This window comes from Stomoxys calcitrans, chromosome 2, assembly GCF_963082655.1.
Source record: "Stomoxys calcitrans chromosome 2, idStoCalc2.1, whole genome shotgun sequence".
Classification (NCBI taxonomy): Eukaryota; Metazoa; Arthropoda; class Insecta; order Diptera; family Muscidae; genus Stomoxys; species Stomoxys calcitrans.
In genome coordinates this window covers 10,953,537-10,972,543 of record NC_081553.1, presented here as the reverse complement: position 1 = coordinate 10,972,543, position 19,007 = coordinate 10,953,537, and the positions used below count along the sequence as shown (strand labels likewise).

At 40.0% G+C, this 19,007-nt stretch overlaps 1 protein-coding gene across 2 annotated transcripts in view; it reads right to left on the bottom strand.

Moving 5' to 3' along the window:
- Window positions 1-19,007, bottom strand: part of LOC106082815 (uncharacterized) — a 656,305-nt gene that overhangs the window by 635,393 nt on the left and 1,905 nt on the right. The gene's annotated exons all lie outside the window — the stretch shown is intronic.

Below are 19,007 nucleotides of genomic sequence, written 5' to 3'. Positions count from 1 at the left end.
CTGATATAGGCCACCGTAGCGCAGAGGTTAGCATGCCCGCTTATGACCCTGATCGCCTGGGTTCAAATCCTGGCAAGACCATTATAAAATTTTCAGCGGTGGTTTTCCCCTCCTAATGCTGGCGACATTTGTGAGGTACTATGCCATGTAAAAACTTCTCCTCAAAAGCGGTGGCGCACTGCGCCACTGCCGTCCGGACTCGGCTACAAAAAGGAGGTCCCTTATCATTGAGCTTAAAATTGAATCGGACTGCACTCATTGATATGTGAGAAGTTTGGCCATGTTGCTTAATGGAATGTTAAGGGGAAAATTTGCATTTACTTCCATATAAATAAATTTTTCGCTTACGCGATTTCAGTTTCATATAAAAACGGGATTTGAAGTGCAAGACCTTTTCGCTTTATTGTTTTTCAAAATATTCCCCATTAAAATCTATACACTTTTGCATTTTAACCAATTGTCGAAGCACTTTTGCCACTCTGATTGAGGTATTTTATTTTATTTTTTACGTACGGAAATAAAAAGAAGTCATTCGGTGCCAAGTCAGGACTGTACGGCGGATGACTCATCAAGAATGCAGTTGTTTGAGCCGATGTGTGAGAGCTCGCATTGTCGTGGTGAAGAGCGACCCGTCTTCGGTGGTTGGTTTTTCTGATTTCTTGGCAGACAACTGGCAAACAAATGGTTGTGTACCACTCAGAATTGAATGTTCTGCGCTGTTCTAGTAGTACGATTGCGACGTGTTCAGTGTTGCCGAATAAACAGGCGATCATTTGTTTGGAGCGAGAAATTTTTGTTGGATTTGGATCATCTTGAAACATCCATACAGTCGACTGCTGTTTACTTTCGGGCTCAGATGCGTAAATCCACGATTCATTATCTGTCACGATGTCCTATGCGTGTTTTGAAGTACCGCCATTGTATTTTTGGAGCATTTCTTTCGACCAATGGGCCGGAGACTTTTTTTGAGCGATTGACAAATTGTGTGGGATCCAATGAAAACAAATGTTTTTGACTGGTCCCTCTAATGCCTAAGGTTGTCTCAATCTCACGATAAGTCACATGACGATCTTGCACTATCAGTTGGCGCACAGCATCAATGTTTTTTGGAACAACAACTGATTTTGGATGACTTTCACGAAATTCATCTAAAGAGACCTCGGTTGAATTCACCATACCATCGATAAACACTGATCCTTGATGGAGCTTCATCGCCAAAAATTGAATTAAGTCCATCTATGCACTGTTATTGAATTAATCCACGTCGAAAGTTGTAAAAAATAATCGCACGAAAATTTTCACGATTTAATTCCATATTTTGGGCGAAATGAATCTTACTGTAAACAACACAAATAGCGCTCGTATGTCAAAACGTTCTGAGTACATAGAAGCTCAAAAATTTCAAGCTTTCTATTGGCAGATTGCAACACAAGGGTTGTCCAATCCCGGAATATGGCCATGGTAGGTAAATATGTCAGGTTGGGTGGTGTTTGGGGTTGTGGTGGAAACCCAGACACGTAATCCTTAAAAAAGGTGACAGATTCTTGCTCTACTTCCAAAAATCTTTCAATTGAGCCCCATATTGCCATGGTAGGAAAATATGTCCGGCTTGGGGTATTTTGGGATTGGGCCGGCACACCAAACACCTATTTCCAAAAGAAAATCTCATGTTCGATTTCACCCTCAAATAACTTTCCCTTGAATCCCATATAGCCATGATTGGACAATATATCCCTGTTACCGGTTTTGGAATGGGGCTGTCCCCTAAGTACCCCACGTAAAAACAATCGCCTTGAATCGCCTCACCCATTTCTGTTTGTTTTTACCCTCAAATACCTTTCCCTTGAATCCCATATAGCCATGATTGGACAATATATCCCGTTTACGGTTTTGGAATGGGGTGGTCCCCTAAGTACCCCATACTAAATTTGAATACAAAATTTTTGTTTTTTGCAAATTTTTGCAAACAAAATTTCCTTCGAATCGCCTCACCCATTTCTTTGATTTGGCATTTTTGAAAATTAAGGTAAGGGGGAGGTACCGTACTAAACCGATATAGGGCCAAACTTGGTATAACTGATGGAGGCCAAAGTGGAAATCATTGTGCAAAGTGGCTGTTTATATGAGAGCTACATCAGGACCCATTCGGACCATCTTTACCACGTATGTTTAAGGTCATAGAAGAAGTCGTTGTGCAAATCGGATAATAATTGCGCCCTTAAGCCGCTCAAGAAATCACGATCAGAGATCGGTTTATACGGAGATATATCAGGTTAAGAATCCTTTGACATCTTTCTTCAATTCGGCCCTGATCGGTCCAGATTTGAATATAGCTGCCATATAGACCGATCTCTCGATTAAGGGTTATGGACCCGTAAAAGGCGCATTTATTGTCCGATGTCGCCGTAATTTGGGACAGGGAGTTATGTTAAGCCCCTTGACTTAATTCTGCAATATGGCAAAGATCGGTCCAGATTTGAATATAGCTGCGTATAGACCGATCTCTCGATTAAGGGTTTTGGGCCTGTAAAAGGCGTATTTATTGTCCGATGTCGCCGAAATTAGAGACAGTGAATTGTTTTAGGCCCTTCGACGTCCTTCTTTAATTTGGCCCAGATCGGTCTAGATTTGAATACGGCTGCCATATAGACCGATCTCTCGATTTAAGGTTTTGGGCCCATAAAAGGCGCAATTTGACACAGTGACTTATGTTAGGTTTTTCGACATCCTTGTCGTATATGTTTCAGATCGGTTTATTTTTAGATATAACTACTAAAAAGACCAATATTTTTTTGCCGGATTTTGACGAAAGATTGTTTACATATATACCCGAGGCGGTGGGTGTCCAAAGTTCGGCCCGGCCGAACTAAGCACGCTCTTACTTGTTTTTACTTATATTGACGATCTACTGCGTCTGACTTCGAATCCGATCTACTCGTTCGCTGCTGACAACAACCTCTGTCATTCATTTTCATTCGAGCATAGGCCGAGTCTTCAAGAGATTGAAGACAGGACGCGGACGTAACACTCTGCCAGGATTTGCTGGCCATTTCTGTGTGGGGTCGATTCAACAGAGTAGATTTTAATGCACCCAAAACGCAGTGCTGTTTGTTATCCCACAAACGATTCATCAACACTTTACAATCGTCAATATCTATCGACGTTGTAGATATCAAGCAGTCAGAGGCTCTTGATGTTCGGGGCATGAAGATTCAATGTGATGTCCGTTGGTCAAAACTTGTATGCGAAGTATCAAAAGAAGCAGAAGTGCTTAGGTGCTTCTTAAGCGATGTAAGAAATCTTGCACTCCCGCTGATCTTCTTAATATCTACAGTACATACATTAGGCTGAAGATGGAATATAACTCGCATATATATGCCGGAGCTTTAAAATCATCCTTGGAGCTGCTTGACCAGAGTCAGGCATTGGTGTTGATTGGATATGGCGGGGTATCCAACTCTGTTGTTTCCCTTGAACATCGTCGAAATGTGGGCTGTATGGCGCTGTTCTATCGATGCTTCCACGATGTGTGTTCTTCGGAAATCAGTCTTCTGATTCCTGACTTGAGATTGTTTGTCAGAAATAAAAGATTTTCTAGAAGTGCGCCAATCGGTTTGTAATCGATTGGCCAGCTGAACGCACCATGCATTACCGAGAGCATTCTTTTTTCCCAAGTCGGTATCGATTTCCATTGAACTTCGTCGAAATGTGGGTTGTGTTGCACTGTTCTATCGAATCTTCTATGTAGTGTGTGTTCTTCGGAAATCAGATTCCTGACTTGAGTTTGTTTGTCAGAAATACAAGATTTTCTGGAAACCCGCACCGGTTTATAATCGATTGACCAGCTGATCGCACCATGCACTACCGAGAGAACTCTTTTTTCGCATGGACGGTTCGTATGTGGAATCGACTTTCGGCGGTTGTTTTTCCCGCTACTTACGAAATCCAGAAATTCAAAGCAAGTGTCAATAAACACACTACTCTCTCTTCCCCCCTCCTACCCTTAACTATCCTCTCCAACGCAATGCACTGCATATATGGGGGATCGCACCATGCACTACTGAGAGAATTTTTTTTCGCAAGTACGGTTCGTATGTGGAATCGACTTACGGCGGATGTTTTTCCCGCTACTTACGAAATCCAGAAATTCAAAGCAAGTGTCAATAAACACACTACTCCCTTTTTCCACTTCCTATCCTTAACTATCCTCTCCAACGCAATGCCCTGCATTTATATTGGGTTGCCCAAAAAGTAATTGCGGATTTTTCATATAGTCGGCGTCGACAAATTTTTTCACAGCTTGTGACTCTGTAATTGCATTCTTTCTTCTTTCAGTTATCAGCTGTTACTTTTAGCTTGCTTTAGAAAAAAAGTGTAAAAAAAGTATATTTGATTAAAGTTCATTCTAAGTTTTATTAAAAATGCATTTACTTTCTTTTAAAAAATCCGCAATTACTTTTTGGGCAACCCAATAGGTGACATATCCTGCGTGTTGATTGATTGAAAACAACAAATTTTTGGTTCAGTTACTAAAATAAACTACGAGAATCAACAACACAAAGTTTATCCCTTTACCTGTACTGCTTTACACCAATCTCTGAGACAACTAATCAACAAACAAAACATTTTTAAAAGTTGGTAAACATTAACATTGTTACCTTTCCAAGCTTAAGTAGAAACATCATTACTTTTTCCATCCATTTAATGTAAAGTGAACTATGGAGTTTTTATCTCCTCAAGCCACTTAAGACAGACTCCCAATTTGCAATCCAATTTAAACTAAAGTTAGTAAAACCTTCATAGCAAGCCACAAGACTGCTGCGTTCTTAAATGCCATCTTAAAAAGTTGCCATATTTTATATGTGCCCCAGCAACAACAACCACAGAAAACTTAAATGCCTATGAAATCCCATCACAACTCATTGTCCCGGATAATTTAATGACCTACAAAATAGTATCTGTAAAAGTTTAGCCAACATACAAATGTAAGTGAGTAGGTATGAGTGTGAGTAAGCACATGTAATAAATTTCTAACCACTTCCCAGCACACACTCACACTCACATTCAGCCTCACACCCTGCCCGCACGCTTTGGCAGTAAGCTGACTACTGTAACCACGTTAATTTTCTTTTTATTGGGGTCATGTTGTAGGCAACACATATTCAATAACGTTAAAGGATAGTTCTTCATTTTTTGGTACTTCATTTCGGTTTCGGTGCTGTTGGCACAAATTGAATTTCGTGATTAAAAGGAACAAATTGAGTGTGACGAAGAAGCCGACCCATAAAACTGTTGAATAACTATTTGCAAGGAATTCACCATTCTAGTCAAATAACAATTGTGGTCTGTCTTCCAGATGCAAGGTCAGGTTTAATAATGGCCAACAATTTCGCAATGAATGACTAGGCAGGCACAGGCAACATCATGTTGGCAATATGTATGAACATGCTTAAGGGTGAAAACCCCAAAAAGCCGAAAATAATATAACCCCAGCAGACACTATAACACCCCGCTACCACTCTCAGTCGCCCAGTCTGTTTCTGTCAAGGAAACGAATATACATTTACATACATTTTCAATTTGTTTATTTGTGTGTGTGTGTGTGTGTTCAAAGATCCACTTTCCCTTCTATTCAACCCTTTCCACTCCCCCCCTTTCGTTTGGCCCCTATCTGTGGGTTCAATCGTGATATTCGTAAAATTATGAAAAAATTTGATTATGAACGTTTCTGCCAGGAATCCTTCCTCCTTTTCTCTCCCCTCCCTGCCTTCCGTTAGAATGCAAAAGTCTTTTTCGGCATCCGTTTTGAAATGACAAGCACGAGTGCACAGCTACGGGCTTAATGAGAGGTTACGACCACTGTATTCCAAATGCGTTTTCCTATCAATGGTAATCATTTTTCTAGGCAGGAAGAATGAGTATGGATATTTTCGGTGTTCTTCGGTTGATGTTGTTGGTCTGGTTGTTGTTGTTGTTTGCTTACAAGCAGGGTCAGTGTTTTTTCCTTCAGCTTCTTTATATATATTTGAGAAAATGTTGGCATAAATAAATTTTCAATTCTGCATAATGATGATTTGTAGGAATTGTTTCTTATATACGATACACTATACGAGTTCAATATTCGGGTGGTTTGGGTAGAATTTGAATAAAATCTTACATATAAAAATCAATTTGTGTTTGTTTGTGTTGTCCCTATAGTCTCAGAATAGGCTGAATAGATTTTCTTGAAATTTTCACAGATGGTGCATAATCATCCCGTGGTAAAAATAGGGTACTACATTTTTTTGATATCTGAAGGGGGGGAGGGACCCTCCCCCTAACCGTAATTTTCAAAAACGCCAGATCTCAGAGATGGGTGGTGTGATTTAAGCGAAATTTTGTGTGCTCTCTTATAGTAATCTACAAACAAGAATTTGGTATCCCAATTTCGGATGGGGTACCTAGGGGGACCGCCCCACCCTAAAACCTAACAAACATATATTTACACCAATCACGGCAATATGGGACTCAAATGAAAGGTATTTAAGATTAGAAAACAAATCTGATAACCAATTGCCGGACAAAGTGTTTGAGGGACTACCCCAACCCCCAAAACACCCAAAATCAGACATTTATACCGACCATGGCAATATGGGACTCAAATGAAAGGTATTTGCGAGTAGAATACGAATCTGATATCCAAATGTGGTACCAAGCTCCTGGGGATCCACCTCTTCCCCAAAACACGCCCCAAACAGAACTTATTTACTGACCATGGCAATATGGGACTTAAATGAAAGGTATTTGAGTGCAGAATACGAATCTGATATACAAATGTGGGACCAAGTGTTTGGGGGGCTGCCCCTCCCCAAAAAGGACAAATTTACGACCATAGCAATATGGTGCTCAAATGAAAGGTCTTTGGGAGCAAAGCACAAATCTGATATCAATATTCGGGAAAAAGTGTGTATGGGGCCACCCCATCCCCATAACACCAACCATATAGCACGTATTTGCTGACCATTCCAATATGGGGCTGTAATAAGAAGTATTTTAGACTAGAACACGAATCTGATATATATTTTCAGAGCCGAGTTACTGATGGGCCGCCCCATCCCCCAAAAGACCCTCGAAAACGGTCATGTTTGCCGACTATGGAAATATGGCCTCAAATGAAAGATATTTGGGAGTAGAACACGAATCTGATATCAACATTCGGGACCAACTCCCTAGGGGACGTCCCACCCCCATAACAACGCCCAAATAGGACGTATTTGCTCAACATGACAATTTTGGGTCTTAAAGGGTGTGGATCTCGTTAATGATAGTTTTTAGGGCCCAAACCTTAAACTGGACATATTAGCTGACTTTTGCAGTAAGAGGTTTAAATGAAAGATATTTGAGATTAGAAAGCGTATATGATATTCAATTTTGAGGCCAATGGCAATATGAGGTTCAAATAAATGATATTTGAGAATAGAGCACGATTCTGATATATTTTCAGGGCTAAGTGTTTGGGGGACCACCCCACTACCCAAAACACCCCTAAATCGAGCATATTTACCAACCACATCAATGTGGGGCTCAAGTGAAAGGTATTGGGGGTTTACCCCTTCCTTCCTAAAACACCCCACAAACAACAATTATTTACTGACCATCGCAATATGGTGCTCAAATAAATGTATTCGGGAGTAGAATACGAATCTGATACCCAACTGTGGGTTCATGTATTTGGGGCACCGGCCCTTTCCCAAAACACACCCCAAAGAGTACAAATTTTTGGGCTTAATGTTTGAGGACGCCTCATCTCATAAACCAATGGCAATATGGGGTTTAAATAAATAGTATGTGAGAGAAGAGCACTATGCTGATATTTTTTCTGGGCAAAGAGTCTAAGGGACCACCTCACCCCCGAAAACACCCCTAAATCGAACATCATGACAATATCGAGCTGAGATAAAGGAAGCATAGTGGAGCATATCTAACACCCAAAAGTTAATGACCCTTAACCCTCAGAGCGAATTCATAGACAATTTTGATAATTTTGATAACATAGATAATTTTGTTCCATATAAAGTAAAAGAAGTCGCAGCTGAGCGGGTCCGGTCCAGCTGGTTTATATGAAAATCACATTTGGGTGAATTTTATTACGAAAATCTAAATAGAGTGAAAAGTATGAGGAAAATCCAATTCAATGTTTCTTATACTATAAAGACCTTATATGTACTTCTAATGACCGGTCTTTGTAAGGGAAACATACCGTCGTTTGGGATCGTATGTTATTCCGGACTTGAACCATCTAATGATCATTTGTTTGGGACATTAGGTGATATGTGAAAAGCACAAAACTCCAGCATAGAGTTTCCGAGGTTTCTTTTAAGATATAGTAGAGCGTATAAAAAGCCGACATGGGATGGATACATGCCGTATCAACCTCTTCAATTTAGCCTCAGCGAATGTTATAAATTTAAACAGAAATTTGATATTTTCTTTGAAAGTCGAGGTGGAGATGGTCCAAGTTACGGTCCAACCGGTTGAAAATCGTGACCTACATCCGGTTTTAACAAAATTTGGAGCATTAATCTTAAGCTTAACAAAAAATAAGCTAATTTGGGCCACTTCGAATCTTGCATTCCATTTCACCATGGATTCTGCTAATGTGTAGTCTATGTACCAAATTTTTGCCAAATTAGGCAAAATGGAGCTTCTAGGATCTGTAGAAGACTAGAAATTTATAGATCGATTTGAACTACCCTTATCATGACTGTTGAAGTCATAATAAGCCATTACGTGCGAGATTTTAGCCAAATCGAAGAACATTGGGGCTTCCAGAGGCTCAAGGAGTCAAATCGTGAGAACAATTTAGATGGGAGCTATTGGGTTGCCCAAAAAGTAATTGCGGATTTTTTAAAAGAAAGTAAATGCATTTTTAATAAAACTTAGAATGATCTTTAATCAAATATACTTTTTTACACTTTTTTTCTAAAGCAAGCTAAAAGTAACAGCTGATAACTGGCAAAAGAAAGAATGCAATTACAGAGTCACAAGCTGTGAAAAAATTTGTCAACGCCGACTATATGAAAAATCCGCAATTACTTTTTGGGCAACCCAATATATTAGATTATAGACCAATGTGAACCCTGTGGACCCAATGTGGCACGGTGGTTGGAAGATGTAACAAAACGCTACATACGCTACATTTAACAATTGCAGCTTCCAGAAGCTAAAGATATCAAATCGAAAAATCGGTGCATATGCGAGATATTTCAGGTTTTAAACCTATTGTATTTAAACCATGCTTACCACGGATGGTCACCGTAGCGCAGAGGTAAGCATGTCCGCCTAAGACGCTGAACGCCTGGGTTCGAATTCTGGCTAGAACATCAGAAAAAAATTTTTTGCGGTCGTTATCCCCTCCTAATGCTGGTGACATTTGTGAGGCACTATGCCATATTAAAACTTCTCCCCAAAGAGGTGTCGCACTGTGGCACGCCTAACGAACTTGGCTATAAAAAGGAGGCCCCTTATCATAGAGCTTAAACTTGAAATGGACTGCGCTCATTGATATGTAAGAAGTTTGCCCCAGTTCTTTCTTGGACTGTTTATGAGAAAAAGTTGCATTTTTACCTCTCTCCACACTCGAGCTAGAAGTTTTCTAAGACACTTCTAGTTTTGGGTATTTTTTTACCCATTCGCCGTTAATGGGTTCAAATAAAATTCCTAGACAAGGTACGCATTCAAATTGCATTTATTATTACAACATGAATTTTACCCTGCAACAGTACTATGGTTGTGATGAAGTGTACAGGTCAACTCAGAAACTCTTCCTGATAGAGTAGAGATCACATTTTTTATTTTTGGGTAAAAAAAAATTTCTCTTGGCGAGAGATAGATCTTGGTGTGAGGAAAAATTGGCTTGTCAAATTTCGACACTTTTTTTTATCCAAAACATCAAACAACGATTTTTCCTCACACCAAGATCTTATCTCTCGCCAAGAGAAAATTTTTTTTACCCAAAAAAAAAATGTGATCTCCACTCTATATCTAAACTCTTAGAAGTAAGATTTCTGAGATAAAATTCATGTCGATAAGTGTATTACTTTTGACAGCAGGTGCGACTTCATATCAAAGTCATTAAAATGCTCTTTTCTTTGCTAAATGGTCATAAAATATTAGGAAAATGATTTCTTAATGACGTCAAAAGAGAGTGGCTTAAGAATTAAATTTGACTCTTTTTCTTCTTTATTTTTAAAAGAAATTTTAAAACTTTTTATTTAAAAATTTAAAAAAAAATGGTAAAAACTTGCCAATACGGCCGTGCCGAACTTTGGATACATGATAGCGGATATATTAATTATCCTATGTTCTTACAACCCCACTACCATATCCATAGTTATATCTGAACAGGGGGCTTGTCTGGATCATATTATATTCAGGTCCGGAGAACTCTTACACAGTTTCGGCGAAATCAGGCAATAAATCCGATTTTTGTGGAATTAAGACCCTAAATTGCAACATTGGTCTATATGGCAGCTCATCTATATAGTCTGATCTGAATCATATTTGAATCGGATGACGGGAGGCTTACAATAACTCACTATTTCAAATTTCAACGAAATCGGATAAGAAAGCTTTTATAGGCTTCAGACTTCTAATAGGCAGATCGGTCTAAATGGCAGCTTTATCTAAATATAATCCGATCATAACCATATTTGGGTCAGATAGAGGCTTAAAAACACTCTCTGATAAAAATTTGAGCGAAATCTGGTAATAAATAAAGCTTTTATAGGTTTGAGACCCTTAATCGGCAGATCGGTCTTTATGACAGCTATATCCAATTATGGTCCGATCTGAACCATACCTGAGTCGGATGGTGGGAGCCTTAAAACAACTCACTGTTTCAAATTTCAGCGAAATCGGTAAAAAAAATCAAGCTTTTATGGGCTTCAAACCCTGAGCAGGCAGATCGGTCTATATGGCAGATTTATCTAAATATAGTCCTATCTGAAGCATATTCGAGTCGGATGTTGGGAGTCTTAAAATAAGTCACAGTTTCAAATTTCAGCGAAATCGGGTAGTAAATGCTATCAAACCAGCAAAAACTAAAGCTGCTAGGAACCGAACAAGGATGATCAAGAGCTCGGTTAATACGGGAGCAATATCAGTTTGAAGACTGATTTGGACCGTACTTGACACAGTTGTTGGAAATCAAAACGGAACACCACATGCAAAATTTCAGTCAAATCGTACAAAGAATGCGGCTTCCAGGGGCTCAAGATGTCAAATCGGGTGTTCGGTTTATATGGGAGCTATATCAGGTTATAGACTAATTTGAACCGTACTTGGCACAGATGTTGAAAGTCATAACAGAACACTACATGCAAAATTTCAGCCAAATTAGACAAAAATTGCGGCTTCCAGAGGCTCAAGAAGTCAAATCGGAAGATCGGTGTATATGGGAGCTACATCCAAATCTGAACCGATATGAACCATTTGCAATCCCCAAAGACATACATCAGTAGTTAGTATATGTGCAAAATTTCAAGCGGCCAGCTTTTAGCGTTCGACCGCTATCATGATTTCGGCGGACGGACTGGCTAGATGAACTGGGAATTTGGAGGCGATCCAGAATATATACATTTTGTGGGGTCGCAGATCAATATTTCAAGGTGTTACAAACAATTGACCAATAGCATTTTTTCTGACGAGGTCCATGTCATAGGTATTTTCTACACTGAAAAATTATACTGAGGTCTGACAAGAACAGGACAATTTGGTTATCCAAGTAAAGGTCTTTGGTAGTTGAGAACGAATTTATTGCCAACTTTTTACCCAACTGCTGGTGTCCGACATTGCCGGCGAAGAGGATACCGCAGAACCAATCCCCTATGATCGTATAGAATGTTTACTTCCTAGTCAAAATGAGGTACAAGAAACAGTGACCCGACTGAAGAACAACAAGGCAGCAGGAGCCGACGGGTTACCTGTTGAACTATTTAGGACCGGAGGCGACACGCTGATAAAGCGTATGCATCAGCTTGTTTGCGCAATTCGAGTGCTATCATGATTTCGGCGGACGGACTGGCTAGATGAACTGGGAATTTGGAGGCGATCCAAAATATATACACTTTGTGGGGTCGCCGATCAATATTTCGAGGTGTTACAAACGGAATGAGTATATCCCCATCCTATGGTGGTGGGTGTAGTTAAGAAAACAAAAAATCTTATCTAAATCTAACAAGTAAAAAGGCGTTAAATTCGGCCGGGCCAAACCTTTCATCAAAATCCGATGAAAAATGCACACCTTATGCCCCATGGCAGCTATATCGAAGTATGTTCCGATTTGGACCAAATACTTAAAAATACAACCTTACACGACACGGATGTCGAAAAGCCTAACATAAATTAGCCTTTTATGGGGCCAAGACTTTAAATCGAGACATCGGTCTATATGGCAGATATATCTAAATATGGACCGATCTGAGAAAAATTGAAGAAGAATGTCGAAGAGCCTAACACAACTCACAGCCCCAAATTTCGGCGAAATCGGACAATAAATGCGCCTTTTATGGCCTAAAAACCTTAAATCGAGAGATCGGTCTATATGGCAGCTATATCCAAATTTGGCCTAATCTGAACCAAATTGAAGAAGAATGTCGAAGAGCCTAACACAACTCACAGTCCCAAATTTCAGCAAAATCGGATAATAAATGTGGCTTTTATGGGTCTAAGACCCTAAAAAGGCGGATCGGTCTATATGGCAGCTATATCCAAATCTGAACCGATCTGAGCCAAATTAAAATAGGATGTCGACTGGCCTAACACAACTCACTGTCCCAAATTTCAGCAAAATCGAATAATAAATGTGGCTTTTATGGGCCTAAGACCCTAAATCGGAGGATCGGTCTATATGGCAGCTATATCCAAATCTGAACCGATCTGAGCCAAATTGAAGAAGGTTATTGAGAGGCCTAACATTACTCACTGTCCCAAATTTCAGCAAAATTGTATAATTAATGTGGTTTTTATGGGCCTATGACCCCAAATCGGCGGATCGGTCTATATGGGGGCTATATCAAGATATAGTCCGATGTATCCCATCTTCGAACTTAACTTGCTTATGGACAAAAAAAAAATCTGAGCAAAGTTTCAGCTCAATATCTCTATTTTTAAAGACTGTAGCGTGATTTCAACAGACAGACGGACGGACATGGCTAGATAGTCTTAGATTTTTAAATCGATCTTGGATCTTGATTTTTTGAGCTTTCGGGGAGGTGGGGCAATTCTAAAACGATTAGGCTGAATTGCACTTGGTGTTTTGGTACGACTTCCAACAATTGTGCCAAGTATGGTTCAAATCGGTTCATAACCTAATAAAGCCCATATAAGCCGATCTCCCGATAAGACTTCTTGAGCTTCTAGAGGGTGCAATTCTTAAAAGACTTAGACTTAAATTGATTACTGGTCAATTTCAGATAAACCAACTCTACCCTAAGGAAACCATAAATTTTTTCAATAAATTTCTCCTACTTTTCATTCAATTATTTGTTGATCAGCCCCAATAAATGCCTGCCTCCCACCCACAACCGACGGATGATTGTTTGCGTGTGAATGTTGTAACTGTTTTGTAGTGATGATAGGTTGTTGAGAGCGAAAATATCCTTTTTCAGTTTGTTGCCAGAGTTTTATTGTATACAATTTTCCATTTCAGATTTCTGTTGCCAAGGAGGTGGGGGATTATTACTCTTTCATTGTACTCGGCCCGAGAATGTATCCACTTAAAAAAAACCGCACACACCCGCACATCATACTTGAATCCTTTTTTGCCATCCTCAGGCGGGGGTTTACACATGTAAGTGTGTGTTGTCCAAATGGCATGCTTGAATGAACTCCTTCTCTTGTGGGCCTATCGACAGCCACACAAACTCAAGCCCAAGCCCTTTCCTTTCTTGGCCAGCATCACAACCCATACAATTTTCAATAATCAGAGAAGGAAGACCCAGACCAAGTATCCATTACATCGGTTTGTTGTAGTTGCTGCTGGTTTTTTTTTATTGATGGGATATTGCTGGGCAAACTACAACTTTGATGATGCACATGCTCCGCTCCTACCGCTGCTGCTGCTGCTCTTGGTTCTGTTGGTCTCCGCATGTGTGTGAGTGCGAGTGTGTTTTGTAGTTTGCGGGTAAATTGCGCGAAACTCGATTAGTGTTAAAATAATAAAATACAACGATGGGAAGCAGCCATCGAAGAACCACGTCAGTCAGCCAGTCGAGGCAGCAACAAACACAAAACACAATTTTTTTTGCAATTGGAAATTTGCGTGAAATTCAATTTACGTTCCTAATTGGATTCAAAAAGCATCAACAACTAGACCTACCTACCTACCCATCCACCAATCGAACAAACAACCATCATTGAACAACAACGAGAATTGGTGAAAGGAATAGAAACTCAGCACCACCAACAGCAGTGCTGCAATACCACAGAGCGTTGAAGTAACAAGCAGTCACCATTCCATGGTCCCTTATTGGCATTGCCATCGCAGAAATGAAATGCCGCCTTCAAACCAGACTGTTCGTCAACTACTACGCTATTATTGATCAATAGGAATTTTTCTGACGAGGTTCTACACTGAAAAATTACACTGAGGTCTGACAAGAACAGGACAATTTGATTATCCCAGTAAAGGTCTTTGGTAGTTGAGAACGAATTTGGCGCCAACTTTTTACCCAACTGCTAGTGTCCGTCGTTGGAAGAGGATACCGCAGAACCAATCCCTGATGATGGTATACAATGTTTACCTCCTAGTCAAAATGAGGTACAAGAAGCAGTGATCCGACTGAAGAACAACAAGGCTGCAGGAGCCGACGGGTTACCCGCTGAACTATTTAGGACCGAAGGCGATATGCTGATAAGGCGTATGCATCAGCTAGTCTGCACAATCTAGCTAGAAGAACATATGATTGGAACCTCAGCATACTGTATGGGACACAAGAAAGAAGACAAGACGGAATGTGTCAACTACAGAGGAATAAGTCTCCTCCCCATCGCATACAAGATACTCTCGAGCGTACTGTGTGAAAAATTAAAACCTAAAGTCAATGAGATAATTGGGCGCTATCAATACGGCTTTAGATCAGGTAAATCCACCGTAGACCAGATATTCAAACTTCGCCAAATCCTGGAAAAGACCCGAGAAGGACAAACCAACATCTATCATCTCTTTGTTGAGTACAAAGCCGCCTTCGATACTCCTTTCCGTTCAAAGGTATTTCAAACCATTTCTGAGTTTGGTATCCCTGCAAAATTAATAAAACTCTGCAGGATGACACTTGCTGATACGCGTTCCTCAGTAAGAATAGGAAAGAATCTCTCCGAACCATTTAATACCAAACTAGGTTTCAGACAAGAAGGCAGCCTATGGTGTAATCTCTTTAATATTCAGCTGGAGAAGATTATACGAGATGCAGATGTGAATAGATATGGCACACTACACACAAGAGAGCACATGCTACTCGCCTATGCCGACGATATCGATATCATAGGTCGGTCACCGGAAGTAGTAACTGCAGCCTTTGAAAGAATCGAAAGAGAGTCAGTGAAAATGGGTCTGGCAGTAAATGGAGATAAGACGAAATGGATGGTTTCAACTCCCAAAACACCTTCTACAACCGAGCAGATAAAGAAAATCGAGAAAGTTGGGAATCACAACTTTGAGATAGTCAAAAACTTTATCTACCTCGGCACCGCCGTAACCGAAACGAATGACACCAGTTTTGAGATAAAGCGAAGAATAATACTGAACAGATGCTATTTTGGACTAAGTAAGCAGTTTAGAAACTTTCAAGAAAACTCTTGACAGACGAAGATTGTAAATTGCTAATTTTGCCCATGAACATTCCGCTGTGGAACAGGGGCAAACTTCTCACATATCAATGAGTGCAGTCCGATTCAAGTTTAAGCTCAATGATAAGGGGCCTCCTTTTTATAGCCGAGTCCGAACGGCGTGGCGCTGTGCGACACCACTTTTTAGAGAGAAGTTTTACATGGCATAGTACCTCACAAATGTTGCCAGCAGTAGGAGGGGAAACCACCGCTGAAAATTTTTTCTGATAGTCTCGCCAGGATTCGAACCCAGGCGTTCAGCGTCATAGGCGGACATGCTAACCTCTGCGCTACGGACGAAGATTACACCATACAACACACTGCTAATACCCGCGTTGTTATATGGTTCTGAGACATGGGTGCTTGAGAAAGCAGACGAGGCATTGCTTGGAGTGTTTGAGAGAAAGATTCTTCGTAAAATATATGAACCAGTTTGCGTTAATGGAGGAAAAAGGCGTCGTATGAACCACGAACTGTATGAGCTGCATGACAACGATAGCATAGTTACAGGCAAACAAGATAGTACTCGCAAACCGGGAAGACCAAAAGCCCGATGGAAAGATCAAGTGGTGGGAGACACTTTGAAACTTGGTGTCAGAGATTTTAGAATGAGCGCAGCTATTCTACGTACGGTTAGTGGAACAAAATGTTCTGTTATAGCCAATTAAAGTAAGTAAGTAATTCCGAACGCACTGATATTCCAAAGGTTGTACCCCTTAATATTGCAATCGTCTTATTTGCTAAAATGAATTTTGATTTACATAAAAAAAAACTGTTAGACTGAGAGTCTATCTTTTATAACCACCACCATAAAATGGGGGGTATACTAATCTAGTCATTCCGTTTGAAAGAAATCACCGTATTTTTATACCCACCACCGAAGGATGGGGGTATATTCATTTTGTCATTCCGTTTGCAATACATCGAAATATCCATTTCCGACCCTATAAAGTATATATATTCTCGATCAGCGTAAAAATCTAAGACGATCTAGACATGTCCGTCCGTCTGTTCGTCCGTTTGTCTGTTGAAATCACTCTACAGCCTTTAAAAATAGAAATATTGAGCTCAAACTTTGCACAGATTCTTTTTTTGTCCATAAGCAGTTTAAGCTCGAAGATGGACTATATCGGACCATATTTTGATATAGCCCCCATATAGACCGATCCGCCGAATAAGGGTCTTTGGCCCATAAAAACCACATTTAATATCCGATTTTGATGAAATTTGAGACAGTGAGTTGTGTTAGGCCAGTCGACATCATTCTTCAATTTGGCCTAGATCGGTTTAGATTTGAATATAGCTGCCATATAGACCGATCTCCCGATGTAGGGTCTTGGGCCCATAAAAGGCGCATTTATAGTCCGATTTCACCAAAATTTGAGACAGTGAGTTGTGTTAGGTCCTTCGACATCCTTCTTCAATTTGGCCCAGATTGGTCCAGATTTCAATATAGCTGCTATATAGACCGATCTCTCGATTTATGGTCTTAGGCCCATAAAAGGCGCATTTATTATCCGATTTTGCTGAAATTTGGGACAGTGAGTTGTGTTAGGTCCTTCGAAATCCTTTTTCATTTTAGTCCAGATTGGTCCAGATTTGGATATAGCTACCATATAGACCGATCTCTCGATTTAGAGTCTTAGGTCCATAAAAGCCACATTTATCGGTGTATATTTGGATATGGCTACCAAAAAGACCAATAATTTATTCTACAAAATTGAACAATGATTTGAACTTATTAGACCTCTCAATATCCGTGTCGAATTTGGTCCAAATCAGGACATATTTCGATAAAGCTGTTATGGGAGCACAAATTATGCATTTTTCATCGGATTATGACGAAAGGTGGTTTACACGAGGTGGTGGACATCCAAAGTTCGGCCCGGCCGAACTTAACGCCTTTTTATTTTTTTTTTTTTTAACGCATACCCTCCATTTTTATACCCCCCACTTTTTAAAGAGTAAAGCTAGCAGCTTGCACAATTTTGCACAAATACTTCTTATTAGTGTAGGTCGGTTGGGATTGTAAATGGGCCATATCGGTCCATGTTTTGATATAGCTGCCATATAAACCGATCTTGGGTCTCGACTTCTATAGCCTCTAGAGGGCGCAATTCTTATCCGATTGGAATGAAATTTTGCGCGACGTGTTTTGCTATGACTTCCAACAACTATGCTAAATTAGGTTCAAATCGGTCAATAACCTGATATAGCTGCCATATAAACCGATCTTGGGTCTTGACTTATTGAGCCTCTAGAGGGCGCAATTCTTTTCCGATTGGAATGAAATTTTGCACGACGGATCTTCTCTTGACCTTCAACATACGTGTTTATTGTGGTCTGAATCGGTCTATAACCTGATATAGCTCCCCTATATATCGATCTCTCTATTTACTTTTGAGCCCCCAAAGGGTGCAGTTCTTATTCGAATTGGCTGACATTTTATACAGGTCTCCAACATATAATTTAATTGTAGTCCGAACCGGACCATATCTTGATATCGCTCTAATAGCAGAGCAAATCTTTTCTTTTATCCTTTTTTTGCCTAAGAAGAGACGCCGGGAAAAGAACTCGACAAATGCGATCCATGGTGGAGGGTATATATAGGTCTCAGCCCGGCCGAACTTAACTCGCTTTTACTTATTTCCTTTGACAAAATATCAGGGTGAACGGTTAACTATAACCCGTTCTGACAAGACGTCCAAAATTGGATGTAGTGCTTTTTAGGGAATCCAGTTGTGTATCTTATGTCCCAGCATGAAATTGGTAAACTACTTCTGTAGCTGTGATAAAAATATCGCCAGATTCGGCTTAGCCATGTCCGTCTGTCCGCATATCCTGTCCGAGCTGTAAGTCCGTCTGTCATTTTTTTTTTAATTAAGGTAAAGATCGCATTTGTTACCCAATCGTCATGAAATTTTGCACATTTCACTTTTTTAGCCCAAAGACAAACGCCATGAATTTTGATAAAAAAAACCGGGTCAGATTTAGATATAGCTCCCATATATATAGATCGCCCGATTTACACTTATAAGAGCGTAATTACTATCATTTCAAAACGATTTGCACGAAATTTGTTTGTTCAGCCGATTTTAGTTTTAGATCCCCTAAAAGCCGCATTTGTTATCCAATGTGGC